General features: G+C 49.0%; 1 protein-coding gene across 1 annotated transcript in view; it reads left to right on the top strand.

Moving 5' to 3' along the window:
• The window catches only part of SLC35F1 (solute carrier family 35 member F1), a 254928-nt gene that overhangs the window by 137479 nt on the left and 103906 nt on the right, over nt 1–13543 (top strand). The gene's annotated exons all lie outside the window — the stretch shown is intronic.

The following is a 13543-nucleotide window of genomic DNA, read 5'->3' as shown; positions in this document are numbered from 1 at the left end:
GAGAGAGGAAAGGACAAAGGATAGGCGGATCGCGAGGCACACCCAAGCTGTTAGCACAAGCGCAACGGAGATCGCCCAGCTGACAGCAATCACCGGCTGAATGAGGAAACCGATGATGGGCGATCCTGGGGCACCCGCTGGGGCCTCGCAACCCTTCACCTACCGGCAAGACAGCATGCAGGACAAAGGGGGGATGACATAACCCAGGGTGAGGGGGCGCTGACCGGCGTGGGGTATTTAAACCCCGCACCGGCGCGCTCTCCTCACTCTCAGCTTTTTTTTCCGCAACTGTTACTACATAAAGAAATAAACCTGAACCTGCTCTCGCATGAATCAGCGTCAGTGTTCTACTCTGCGGTAGGCAGTGCATGACATAAAGCTGAGAGTCACAAACTCAGCCTCGCCGAGCCCCACTGGACAACGAGCCGCGGGAGGAATAGACGGCGAGAAGACCACGAGCAATGAGGCCGACGCGTCGCGGCCAAAGCGGGCGAACCGCACAGCAAGAAGCGGAGGAGGACAGATCGAGGCCAGAGGCACCGCGGACCCCAGGAGCCACAGACACCCGCCCGGCCCACCCCGAGCCTCAGCTCCAACCCCAGAGGGAGACAGCGGCGGAGGCGACCCGGCCACGGGAGGGAGCAACATACCTCCCGAGACCAGCGGAGACCCCCCCACCCCACATCGCACCCCAGCCACGGGCGTGGAACGACAGCCCAACTGCAGCAAGCACGGTGGAGGACGGAGAGGCAACCCAGCCGACGCACCCCCAAATGGAGGAAGCGGACCAGCGGACGGGACTGCCTGAACCCCACCAGCGGCTCAACCCGGCGGACACCCCGACAGACCCGACCCCAGCTGCGGCGCGGATTTCGGACGGGGAAACTCAAGCCAGACTCGCGGCCATGGAGGCCCAGCTACAGGACCTCAGAACCATGCTGCAATCGCTGATGTCCCCGGCGCCGCCCAACGACGTTCCCGTGCAAGCCCACACCCCGAGCGGGCCGTCGCTCCCCCAGGGGCCGAATGCAAATCAACAAGCGGCCCAAGCGGACGAAGCCAGGAGTCGGGAAGCGAGAGGAGGGGACTCCCAGAATGCCCGGGCCCCAAAGGACTTCCCCATTTTCTTCGATGGGAACCCCGCGAAACTGTCGTTCTTCATTACGAACGCCAGGGAGTTCATGGGGCGGCACGGACACTCCTTTAACTCCGAAGCGGACAAGATTGCAGCCGTGGCGATCAAACTACAAGACCGGGCGGCGGACTGGTACGTCCAAATGTACGAGTCCAACTCCCCCGCCCTCTCTGACTTCCATGCTTTCATTACGGAGATGAGGCGCTACTTTGAGGACCCACTAGCCAAAGAGAGGGCCAAAAGCGCACTCCAAAGCCTCAAACAGGGCGCACGCACTGTCCCGGACTACGCCCTCGAATTTAAAGCTCTAGCAGGGAAGATCAACGACTGGTCTGAGACCACCCTGCTAGAAATGTTTAAAAGGGGGCTCAACCGCGAAGTACTTCAATGGGCTCTCTACCGGGATGATCCGGAGACTCTGCACGGCTGGATCCACCTCGCGGGGAAAGCAGAACACGCGCACCGCACCTTCCTAATGGCAACGACGGAAGACAAAACCAACACCTACCCAAAGGTATCCGCGCCACACGTGGGGACGGCCGGTCCCACATACCCAAGGAAGAAATTCACTCGCGGGCCCTGCGGGAGGTGTGGGAAAATGGGGCACAAAACGGCAGATTGCTTCTCCAACCGAACCCCAGCGAGCGCTCCCAAACCCGCACCGAAACCTAACCTCAAACCAACCAACCCGCCGGCACCCCCCCCACCGCCGAATGACCAGAGCCACAGCGACACCGGACAAAGGCTGGGATGCTTACTGGGGGGGAGAGGACACCGTAGACCCAGACCAGCCGGCGGGAAACGCTCCCCGCCTGCCCTAAAACGCGCCGCGAGGCAGGTGGTGGGACAGAGGCGCGGACCACTTCGACAGAGCGGCAAAAACGCCGTAATAATGGCGGCAATCAAGCTCTCTGGGAGCAACGGAGCCACCACGGCCGCGGCACTAGTGGACTCGGGGTGCTCGAAAAACCTGATCCACCCCGACATAGTTGCAAAACTCGCCCTACGCTGCCTCCCCCTCCCCACGCCGCTGGCATTTCACCAGCTGGACGGCTCAACAGCGGGAGGGACACCAGCCACGATGCAGACCGAGCCGGTTACCCTACAAATGGGTACCCACACCGAACGAACATCGTTCGTGGTAACCCACATAGGACGGCCCATCGTAGTCTTGGGGATACCATGGCTCGCAACAAACCCGCGCATCGACTGGGCGACCCGCACCTTCCAATTCGACGACGGCGAGTACCGGGCGCCAGTCCCAGCGGGCAGGACCAACCCCACGGTAGGACGAGCAGAGGCGGCAACCCAGGACAACACAACCACACCAGAAGACCTACCGGAGCAATACGCTGACTTCTCAGAGGTCTTCGGAGAGGCGGAAGCTGATCAACTACCCCCCCACCGCAAGACGGACTGCAGGATTGACCTGCTGCCCGATGTCCCCTTACCTAGGCCGAAGATTTACTCAATGACCCCGAAGGAGATGGCAACCCTCCGGGAGTTCATCGACAAAAACCTAGAGAGGGGATTCATAGAGCCGGCATGCTCACCGGTCGGAGCACCCGTCCTATTTCGAGAGAAAAAGGACGGCACCCTACGGCTCTGCACCGACTACCGGGGCCTCAATGCAGCTTCCCTATCCAATAAATACCCTTTACCCCTCGTAAAAGACATGCTCGCCCACCTGTCCACGGGCAGAGTATTCTCCAAACTGGACCTGTGCGAGGCGTACTACCAAATCCGAATCAGGGAAGGGGATGAATGGAAAACGGCGTTCAACTGCCCCCTAGGCGCCTTTCAGTACAAAGTGCTGCCATTCGGACTAGCAGGGGCCCCGGGGGTATTCATGCAGCTCATCAATGAGGTTCTGCATGAGAACCTGTTCAAAGGGGTCCTGGTCTACATAGACGACGTCCTTATCTACTCCAAAATGCACGAGGAACACGTGACCCTAGTCAGACAAGTCCTCGACAAGCTAAAACGGGCGAAACTCTATGCCAAACCCTCAAAGTGCGAATTCCATAAAGCACGCCTAGACTACCTGGGGTACCGAATCTCCGGGGAAGGCATAGAGATGGACCCCGCAAAAGTCGAGGCGGTGGTGAACTGGGAACGCCCCCGTAACAGGCGCCAACTCCAGAGCTTCCTCGGCTTCGCGAATTTTTACAGGTCATTCGCCCGGGGGTTCGCGGAGATAGCCCTCCCCCTAACAGACCTCCTCAAGACTAAAGGGGTGGGGGACACACGACGCACCAAGAACCCGGGCACAGTACTGAATTGGACTCCCGCGTGCCAAACCGCATTCAACAGGCTGAAAGCGCTGTTCACCACGGAGCCAATCCTCGCGCACCCGGACCCAGAACGGCCGTTCGTGGTCCAAGCCGACGCCTCAGACTTCTCCCTGGGGGCCATCCTACTCCAAAAAGACCCCACAGGAGTCCTAAAACCATGCGCCTACCTGTCGAAGAAATTCTCTGAGACAGAAAGGCGCTGGCACGTCTGGGAGAAGGAAGCCTTCGCGGTGAAATCAGCGTTGGAAACCTGGAGGCACCTACTGGAGGGAGCCACCCAACCATTCGAGGTCTGGACTGACCACCGGAACCTCGAGGCCCTCCGAACGCCCAGACGCCTCAGCCCAAAACAGGTCAGATGGGCCCAATTCTTCAGCCGCTTCAACTTTCAGCTGAAGTTTATGCCGGGCAAAAAGAACTTCCTAGCTGACGCCCTCTCCCGACTGCCCCAAGACGAGGAGCCCGCCCCAGATATGATCGGGACAGTCCTATCCGCTTCCCAGCTGGGGATGGCGGTGACCACCCGGAGCGGCGCTCGGAAGCAGCCCAACCCCATGGCACAACCGACGGTGGGGCAACCAGTAACCAGACGGCGCCAACCACAACTGCCAGGGGGGATACGCGCAGACCTCACTGCCGCCCTCAAAACCGACCCTTGGCTCCTAGCAAACCCCGACAAGGTGATGATGGCACAGGACCTGGCATGGGGGGAAGGCAGAATATATGTCCCAGACTCGCAACGCCAGGCGATCTTGCGCAGATCCCACGACGCCAAGCAAGCGGGACACTTCGGGTTCCTGAAGACCCTGCACCTCACATGACGCCAATTCTGGTGGCCCGCGCTGAGACGGGACGTGAAAGCCTATGTAGCCTCCTGCCCGACATGCGCCAGGGCCAAACGGGCACCAGGTAAGCCCCCGGGACTTTTACAAAAGGTGGCGGAGCCCTCCCGCCCATGGGAGGAAATCTCCATGGATTTCATAGTAGATCTCCCACCCAGCCAGAAGAAAACGGCCATTTGGGTGGTGAAAGACTACTTTTCGAAACAAGCCCACTTCATCCCCTGCTCATCGGTCCCGTCCGCCCAACAACTAGCCAAACTCTTCCTGATACACGTGTACAGGTTACACGGATGTCCCGCACGTGTGGTGACCGACAGGGGCACACAATTCACTTCTAAATTCTGGCGGGCCTTCCTAAAGCTGACGGGGACCCAACAGGCCCTATCCACTGCCTGGCACCCCCAGACGGACGGAGCCACAGAGGTCCTCAATGCCACCCTAGAACAATTCATACGCTCATACACAAACTACCACCAAGACGACTGGGTCGAACTGCTCCCGTTCGCGGAAGTCGCATATAATAACGCCGTCCACACGAGCACGGGGAAAACCCCGTTCGAAGTAGTCTCGGGGCGCGACTTTGTCCCCATACCGGAGCTACCACAACCCCCGGGACCCCAAGTGGATGCTAGTGACTGGGGACGGAAGATTGTAGAATCGTGGCCAATAATCACGGCAGCGCTGAAGGAAGCACAGGCGGCCTACAAAGAGCAGGCCGACAAGCACCGGCGCCAGCAACCGACGTTCCAGGCAGGGGATATGGTCTACCTATCCACCAAATTCCTGAAGTCACCGCAACCCTCGAAAAAACTGGGGCCTAAGTATATCGGGCCGCTTCGGGTAACCCAAATAGTGAACCCAGTGGCAATACGCCTGGACCTGCCACACAATCTACGGAGACTCCACCCGATATTTCACACCAGCCTCCTGAAACCTGCAACCACCTCTCGATGGCACCCGAGCACACCACCGCCCTCCCCAGTGATGATCGACGGCCAACAACATTTCGACGTAAGAGACATACTCGACTCTCGCCGTCAACGGGGAATATTACACTATCTAGTAAGGCGGAAACACTTCCCCCACCCAGAATGGGTGGCGGCGCAACACGTCAAGGCGCCAGACCTGACCCGGGCATTCCACCAGATGTACCCCGACAAGCCAAAGGGGTGACAAGCCGAACCGGCCCCTGAACACCCTTTTCCCCGCAGGCCCCCCCTCCGCCAACCACGCCCCCAGGGAAAAGGGCCCCCCAAGCCCGCGACTTGGGTAGACCTCCCTCCCCCCGGGACTCACCCTTCCCCCGCCCCGGGCCCACGGGGGAGTGACATTGGTCACCTGTGCATGCCTGGGGGGAACGCCCAGGATGCACACATAACAAAGACGACGCACTTGGAAAAAAGATAAGGGCCCTACCTGGAGCTGAAAAGCACCCGACCAGCCACGCCTCTCTCCTCGCCGAACTGAGCCAAACAAGGAGGGTGTGGCCGGAGCATGCGCACGCCCAGGGTGTGGCCGGGGCATGCGCACTGGGAACACACCCTAGATGGACACGAGGTAGAAGGCGGAACAAAGGGAGGGGCGAAATCACTCCGGCGGTAAATTTAAAAAAAAAAAAAAAACCATTTTGACAGCTCGCCTGGTAAAAAACCGGAAGGCCGGGGGGGGCACTATTCGGACAGGGGGCAGTATGTCATGAGTGCCGTTGAGCTGAAGACATCAGCACAACGGCACAAATGACAATAACGAGGAAACAGAGGAAGGGGCTCAAGATAAGCATAGCACGCACAACAAAAATCACAGACCCTAGCTGGAGCATGCAGCAATCAAAACACAAAAGAGAGAGAGGAAAGGACAAAGGATAGGCGGATCGCGAGGCACACCCAAGCTGTTAGCACAAGCGCAACGGAGATCGCCCAGCTGACAGCAATCACCGGCTGAATGAGGAAACCGATGATGGGCGATCCCGGGGCACCCGCTGGGGCCTCGCAACCCTTCACCTACCGGCAAGACAGCATGCAGGACAAAGGGGGGATGACGTAACCCAGGGTGAGGGGGCGCTGACCGGCGCGGGGTATTTAAACCCCGTACCGGCGCGCTCTCCTCACTCTCAGCTTTTTTTTCCGCAACTGTTACTACGTAAAGAAATAAACCTGAACCTGCTCTCGCATGAATCAGCGTCAGTGTTCTACTCTGCGGTAGGCAGTGCATGACACTGTATGTCTTTTTTCAGAATGTAGGTTCTCCTTTCTTTTTTTCAAATTTCCAATTTAGCCTAAAGCCCTGATATTTCCAAATAATCTCCCATCCCCTATTCACAAAGTTTAATTCTACCTATCATTTTTTGAAATCAGCCAAGGTTGACTAGGTGCTGCCATCTAGCTGGACATCTATAGTGCTTAAAATATAGTCAAATAGGGGAACATTCACACTTATTCTCTGTTACTTCTTCAAGGAAATTGTTCAGTTGCTTTATGAAAAATGGCTCAGATTTCCTTGTTGTATGAAGGTTTCTTTTTGCTCTCTTACTACATAAGCAGAACTGCTGTTGTTATCCCCGTTCTTACCATTCTACCAGGCAAAAGAGGGAGAAACAAAAAAGTAGAGCTCCTACCATATTTTCCATCAGCTTCACTTCTCTCCCAGGTTTGACCCAGTAACCATTTACCAGGCTTGGGCAATGGCAGAGATTTAGAAAAAGCCAGGGGTGTGTGTGGTGGTTTCAGCTCAGGTCACCAGTAATGTTTGTTTCCATTCAAAACCAGAAGAGTCAGCAATGTAGAGCTGTGTCACAATATTGTTAGTTGTTATTTAGTCATAATTTTTTGAATTGCCACCTCACTTTTCTTGCACCTTTTGTGTTTGAAAAGGAAAGCAAACCTGAGGATCAAGACTTATTTTTTATTAACCTTTAAGCTACTTTGGCCAAAGACTGGGGTACAACACAACAACAAGGAGGAGAAACAGTTGTTTTCCTAACTTTTTACAGATTTCCATGTAATTTAAAGTAGCCACTAACATAGTCATTAGTATTAGGAACGCTAAATAAGAAGATCAAAAAGAATTTATTCCAACCCTTTCTCCAGATGTCACCTTTATTTATCAACCCTTTACAGAATAGCTTGGACAGGTTTTCCTCACCTTGTGCTAGCATTCAAGTCAAACAGCCTGGCCACCAGATTCCATAGCTCAAGGTGACTTATTCAGATCTCTTTGCTGCTTAGTTGGGCTTTAAACACAAAATCTCCTAGCAGCCTTCCAAAACTTTGGGAAGGGGATCAATTGTAACTCCAAACTGTAAAATAAGAGTGCTCATCTAGCTACTATTGTTGCTCAAATTCTCATAAGATTTAGCCAGAATGGCCAGTCATTCATCCAGTTTTCCTAAGGCATAATGAGCATTAGCCAATCATTGCCAATTATTTCCAACGGCATCTGGAAAACCATATCTTGCACAATTCTGGGAGGTAGTGGTCCCAAGCAGAAGCATTTAAGGAGGAGATTGGGGTGAACTCAGTATTCTCTTCCATCTCCTGAGTCACTATAGAAGCTTTTTATGGTGTAGGAGTATGCAACTGTGTAGTCACAATGCTTTACCACAGGGTAGGGACAGTTGTCTCAGAAGGACTGTAACTTGCCTGTCTAAGTAGATAAGTTAACTGATCTGTGCCTATGTGATGACCCTTGAAAGAATGTTTATACTCACCATATTTGCCATAATGTCATTTCATAGCATGTAAATACAGATTAACCATATCTCCTCCATTTGGTGCATACAGTCTTCCATCAGAGTATGTGACAGGCAGAATCAAGTTTCTTTCAAAATCCCAAGTGTTGAACTTTCACTTTTATTTTTAAAAATCTGTGCGAGTTTAAAAATGTATAACCACTAGGCTCATTTAGCATTATTTAAAACACGTGCACAATCAGTGTAACATACCGCATTCCAAATTCAAATGTATTCAGCAAATCAGGGGAAAATATTACTTAATTTCACTGTTTGATGAGGTTTCTGCTTTAAGGAACTGAATAGTCCTTAATGACTTTCTGTGCAGCTTCTATTTAAAGCTGAAAGTGCCTGTGAAAATAGTGATGAAGCAGCTTGGGTTATTTAAAAAAAATATTTTTTGTATTTTCCTTAGCTGGAAAATGTTAAGGCACTATTACTCTTAAAAGTCTTGGGTCATTGTAGATGATGATGGAGACAAGCAAGCCATGGATGTTGATACAAGATTGGTCCACAGATTGAGCAATAGGCAACAGAGAGATGAACAGTCTGAAATTGATCACCAGGGATGATCTCTGATCGGAAAATATTTTTTAATCCAATTCAGTTCCTGGGCACATGAGGGGAAGCAAAAATCAGGATCTTGTTTTCAGCATAGTGCCTTATTTGTGCTCTTTTGACAATTGCTGCAGAAATGTACTGGCTCTCCCACATTCTCTAATACACATAAATGATTAGTAACTCTGATGCATCCGTATAAAGGATCCCCAGGCTTTAAGGAAAAAGAGAAACAGAAGATCACTTTCATCCTCTTATACATACAAAAAAAGAGGAAAATCTGGATGTGTTAATCTGCAGCTGGAATAACTGCTATATATAACAGCTGTTATTTGACCAGTTTTCTATAAGTAGTACTTACACAAATTACCGGTAGATTATATAACAATCATATGACCACAGAAATGACAGGCTGTAATTTACAGTTTTTTTATTTAGTTATTGATAAATAAATGAAGTTCATATTCATACTGTTTGTGTCTCTACCCCTTACCTGTCATTAAGAGAACACCATAGGAAGTAAAAATGTATTTATTTCCTGTGGCTTCTATGCCACTCAGTTCCCAAGGGCTTTGAGCAAGTGACATCCAATAAAGATGGGAATAAAACCATAGTCAGCCTTTAAAAAAGAAAAGAAAAACTCGTAAAAATAGTAACATATATGCAGCAGCCCCAGCTGGGGGAAGGCTATGCTTCCCTTGCCCACAAATACTCTCCTAAAGAGCTACATCTTTATGGCCTTTGGGAAGCCCAATGAAATAAAGGAACCTGGGATGACCGGGGGAGGGCATGTTACAGATGAACAGTGCGGCAGGGAAGGGATCAGAACATAAATGATGGTATTTGGTTTTTTGATGTAACCTTTTTGGGTAATGATAACTGTGGTGTCTGGGGAGGAGAGATAGATCCTGAAACTCATATTTTTATTAGCTTGCCATGAAATAGGGCATGAGGTTTATCAAAGAGAGAGCTGCAATTATTGTTATCTTTTGTTGCAATCGTAGGAATTGCTGCAATTATTGTATCAGTCTGTGCAACTGCCTTCCCATAGAAGCTTGTGACTGCTAACAATTGGGCTAACTTGTAATATTGTTATTTGAAGAGTTATGATTTGATTATTCCATTTGCCCTTGAAAGATGATAAGCCTATTATTTTTCTAATTTGTCATGATTCTGATTTAGGGCCATTTGCTTTCCTCTGATAGCTTTTTTGAAAAGTTGTAAGACAATTTATTTCTGGGAGAGGGAATGGCTGAATGGGTCAACCTGTCCTTTGAGCAAGTTGTGACATTTCTCCGGTGCTATATGGCTGCTTACCTTGAAACAAATGAGGCAAACTTTTCTCTCAGTGTCCTAGTGATGCAAACCATATAGCAGCCATGGGGGAAGGGAGGTGGAGAGATAGAAGGCAAGCGATGGCCAGCATGAACCTAACAGGACACCTGCCTCCCATCATTGAGAAACAGACACCAAGTCAGTGGATGAAGCCCTTTTAAGCAGGGACTGGCTGGCTGGCTGGCTGGCCAGGTCAATTTTCCTGGCCAGGTAGTTGTCCCCACTGAGCTTTGTCCCTACTAAGTGATTGATGTGCCACACATTTTTGAAAATCAGTTCGTGGCCTATTATTTTCATTTCAGTCTTGGTATCCACCACTTTATCTCCTTCTCATTCCACAAACATTTCCTCTCCTGATATCTTGCAAATGTAGCAAAAAACAAAAAAGTCTCCCTTGAACTATAATATACAAATGTCTTGGAGGTACACACAACATGAAACAACCTGTAAATGTGAAAACTAGGATGATGATGATGATGATGATGAAATTTATATGCTGCCCAACTCCCAGCAATGTTGGGCATTTGAATTGCTTTTTTCTTCCCCTGATCCACTCTGAGTTCCTTAGAGGTAATAACTGATTGTTCTATTAGCTGTTTCTATTTCTGACCAACCTCCTTTTTTAACCAGTTCTGGAAAGGCAAATTAGTGCCAATCATTCTGCCTCTTTGTGTTACATAAGCAAATACAGGTCTCCTTACAATAGCATTTGCTGCTTCTCAGTCCAGTGCTTCATTTGATTTATTCATTCCAGCTGGGCATAATAATATTCCCCAGGACGATTTCCTTTCAAAGCTGGCTGCTCCTTGAATCAGTCAATTAAGCAGACAGGCTGCAGGCACATGTCAGCTGGAGATGTGATGATGGATTACAAGTTACCAAAAAGAGGGAGACAAAATAGTGTGTTGGTTCCCGAGTTGATGCGGGTGGGACTTCAATTCTGCTCATTTCTGTGCTTTCTGCTTTTAACTTTGACTCAACTCTTTGAGACAGCAATTCCACATTCTATGCCTCTAGATAAAAACATACAGGTAGTCCTCACTTAATGACCATTCATTTAGTGATGGTTCAGACTTACAATGGTGCTGAAAAAAATGACTTGCAATGGGTCCTCACATTTACAACTGCTGCAGCGTCCCTGAAGTCACATGATCATGATTTGGGTGCTTGGCGACCAGTTCGCATTTATGACGTCTCAGCATCACGTGATCACGTGATCGCCATTTTCAACCTTCGTGGCCAGCTTCTGGCAAGCAAAATCAATGGGATACTGCATGATTCCCTTAACAATCATGTGGTTCGCTTAACGCCTGCAGGAATAGAGTATAGGTAGTCCTCACTTAACCACAATTGGGAGTGTGGTTGTTAAGTGAGGACTACCTGTACCTGTACTCTATTCCTAGAGATCCTCTACCTTGTCTGAGGAAGTAAAATCCTCCTGCATGCATCCCTCCCCATCAAAATGGGGCAATTTGCTATGAATCAGCTTCTTACTGTGGACCTTCAGTTTAGCTTCATCTTACTTTCAATGCTCTTCTGTGTTCCTTTAGCAAGGAGAATGATCACTGTATTTAGTGCATGCCAATAAAGTATACTTTGTTGCATCGATCTCCAATCACTTTTAAGTCTCTAATTTAAGTGGGCATTTTCCCCACAACAACAGTATGAAGGTCACATTGCAATTATATATTTTTAAAGAAACTGTTCATATTACAGTTCTGCCCAAAACATACATATGCTGCACAGAAAACCAGCAAACCATGTCTGATATTGAAAGAAATTGGATTTTGTTGGATATCACACCAAGGAACATGAAAGAGTCCCAAACGAAGCAAACTGACCGGTTATACAGGTGGTGCTTGTTTAATGACCACTTGTCCAGTGACCATTCAAACGTACAGTGGCACTGAACAAGTGGTAGTTACAATGGGTCCTCATACTTACAGCTATTGCAGTGTCTCTGTGGTCATGTGATCACGATCCAGGTGCTCAGCAACTGGCTCACAATTACAATGTTGCAGTGTCCTGTGGTCACTTGATTGTCATTTGTGACCTTCTTTGCTGGCTTCTAACAAGAAAGTCAACAGGGAAGCTGGCAGAAGGTTGCAAATGGCGACCATGTGACATCCTTGCTTAACGACACCAGGTGATTCACTTAACGATGGCAGCCAGAAGTGCTGGAATTTCTGTTGCTAAGTGACACAGTCACGTGACTTTATGACTGCATCACTTAGTGATGAAAATTCTGGTCCCAACTGCCATTGTTAAGTGAGGACTACCTGTATACTTTTAGTTTGTTACATAGAAATGATAAAGGAGATACTGTAAATCACAGCATGACTTTTACAGACAGAATGTAGCAACTGATAACATCACGGAGTGACCTTATTAAGCTCTGACCCAATGCCTCTAAATTCTACATTCCTACAAAGTCTCCAAGCTCACCTATTTCTACTGATGTTAGCACCTCCTAACATAAACAATGCCCTTTATATTGTCTCCTTTCACACCAGGGAAAATGTAACAATCTGGTTTCTGTTATGTCTCTTTCCATTCCAGGATCATCAGATCCAGCCTCCTGTTTTTACTCAGGACTGTATTTCCTTTCCTTTCCTTTCCTTTCCTTTCCTTTCCTTTCCTTTCCTTTCCTTTCCTTTCCTTTCCTTTCCTTTCCTTCAAGTCAGGGTTGACTCCTGGTGACTGCCTGGACAAGTCCCTGCAGTTTTCTAGGCAAGATTTTTTGGAAGTAGTTTTCCACTGTCTCCTTCTTAGGGCTGAGAGAGAGTGACTGGCCCAATGTCACCCAGCTGGCTTCGTGCCTAAGGTGGGACTAGAACTCCCAGTCTCTCAGTTTCTAGCCCAGTGCCTTAACCACTAGACCAAACTGGCTCTCTTATTCATGTCTTAGACACCTTTATTTATTGAATTAAACCTCCACACTGTAAAATTGTTGTATATTGTGATATTTCTTACCCTTCCATTGTTATGTTGAAAAATGCAGACAGCTATGAATTATTTCTTTTTCTTACAAGTCTCAGTGATAGATTTCAAAACAGTATAAAGCAAAAATTAGATGGGATATGACTTTGCGATTAAAAGATTTATTTAGTACCTATGAAACTTCAAATGTAGCCAAGAAGATGGTTGCCAAGCTGTGTGTCTAGTATGCACATGTGCCTTTGTGTATGCATTACTTAGTCAGTCTTGCTAAAATTTTTGCTAACAGATTGAAAAGCAGGTTATCTTCTTAACTTCCTATAGGGTTAAAAAAAAAACCTTAATATATAGAACAAAAGAACAGCTTTATAGTAACATAACTAACCAGCGTATTTTGTAGGGGTTCGTGTAAATTCTGTATGATCTTATTCCTACGAACAGAACCATGGGCATGGTGGTCCATCTGTAAGTCCAAGAAAATGGAATGAGACAACAACAAGCATTGAATTCTCATCTGTAGTTCCTCCATCTCATGTAAAATGCCATTGGTCCCTCAAAATCTGAATGTGATTATGGCAGCCTATTTTTATGCTGAATGTACTTTGCATGTGGATGCCATGACAAATGCATTGGTTGAGTCCACATGGTGGGGAAAACCTGTAAGCCTGAGACAAGGTCCCACAAGCCATTCTGAGCCTAACAGGTAACGTGTAAA

The sequence above is a fragment of the Candoia aspera genome, chromosome 1 (assembly GCF_035149785.1).
Source record: "Candoia aspera isolate rCanAsp1 chromosome 1, rCanAsp1.hap2, whole genome shotgun sequence".
In the NCBI taxonomy this organism is placed as follows: Eukaryota; Metazoa; Chordata; class Lepidosauria; order Squamata; family Boidae; genus Candoia; species Candoia aspera.
The sequence above is the reverse complement of the archived record's forward strand: the minus strand, read 5'-3'. Positions and strand labels throughout refer to the sequence as shown.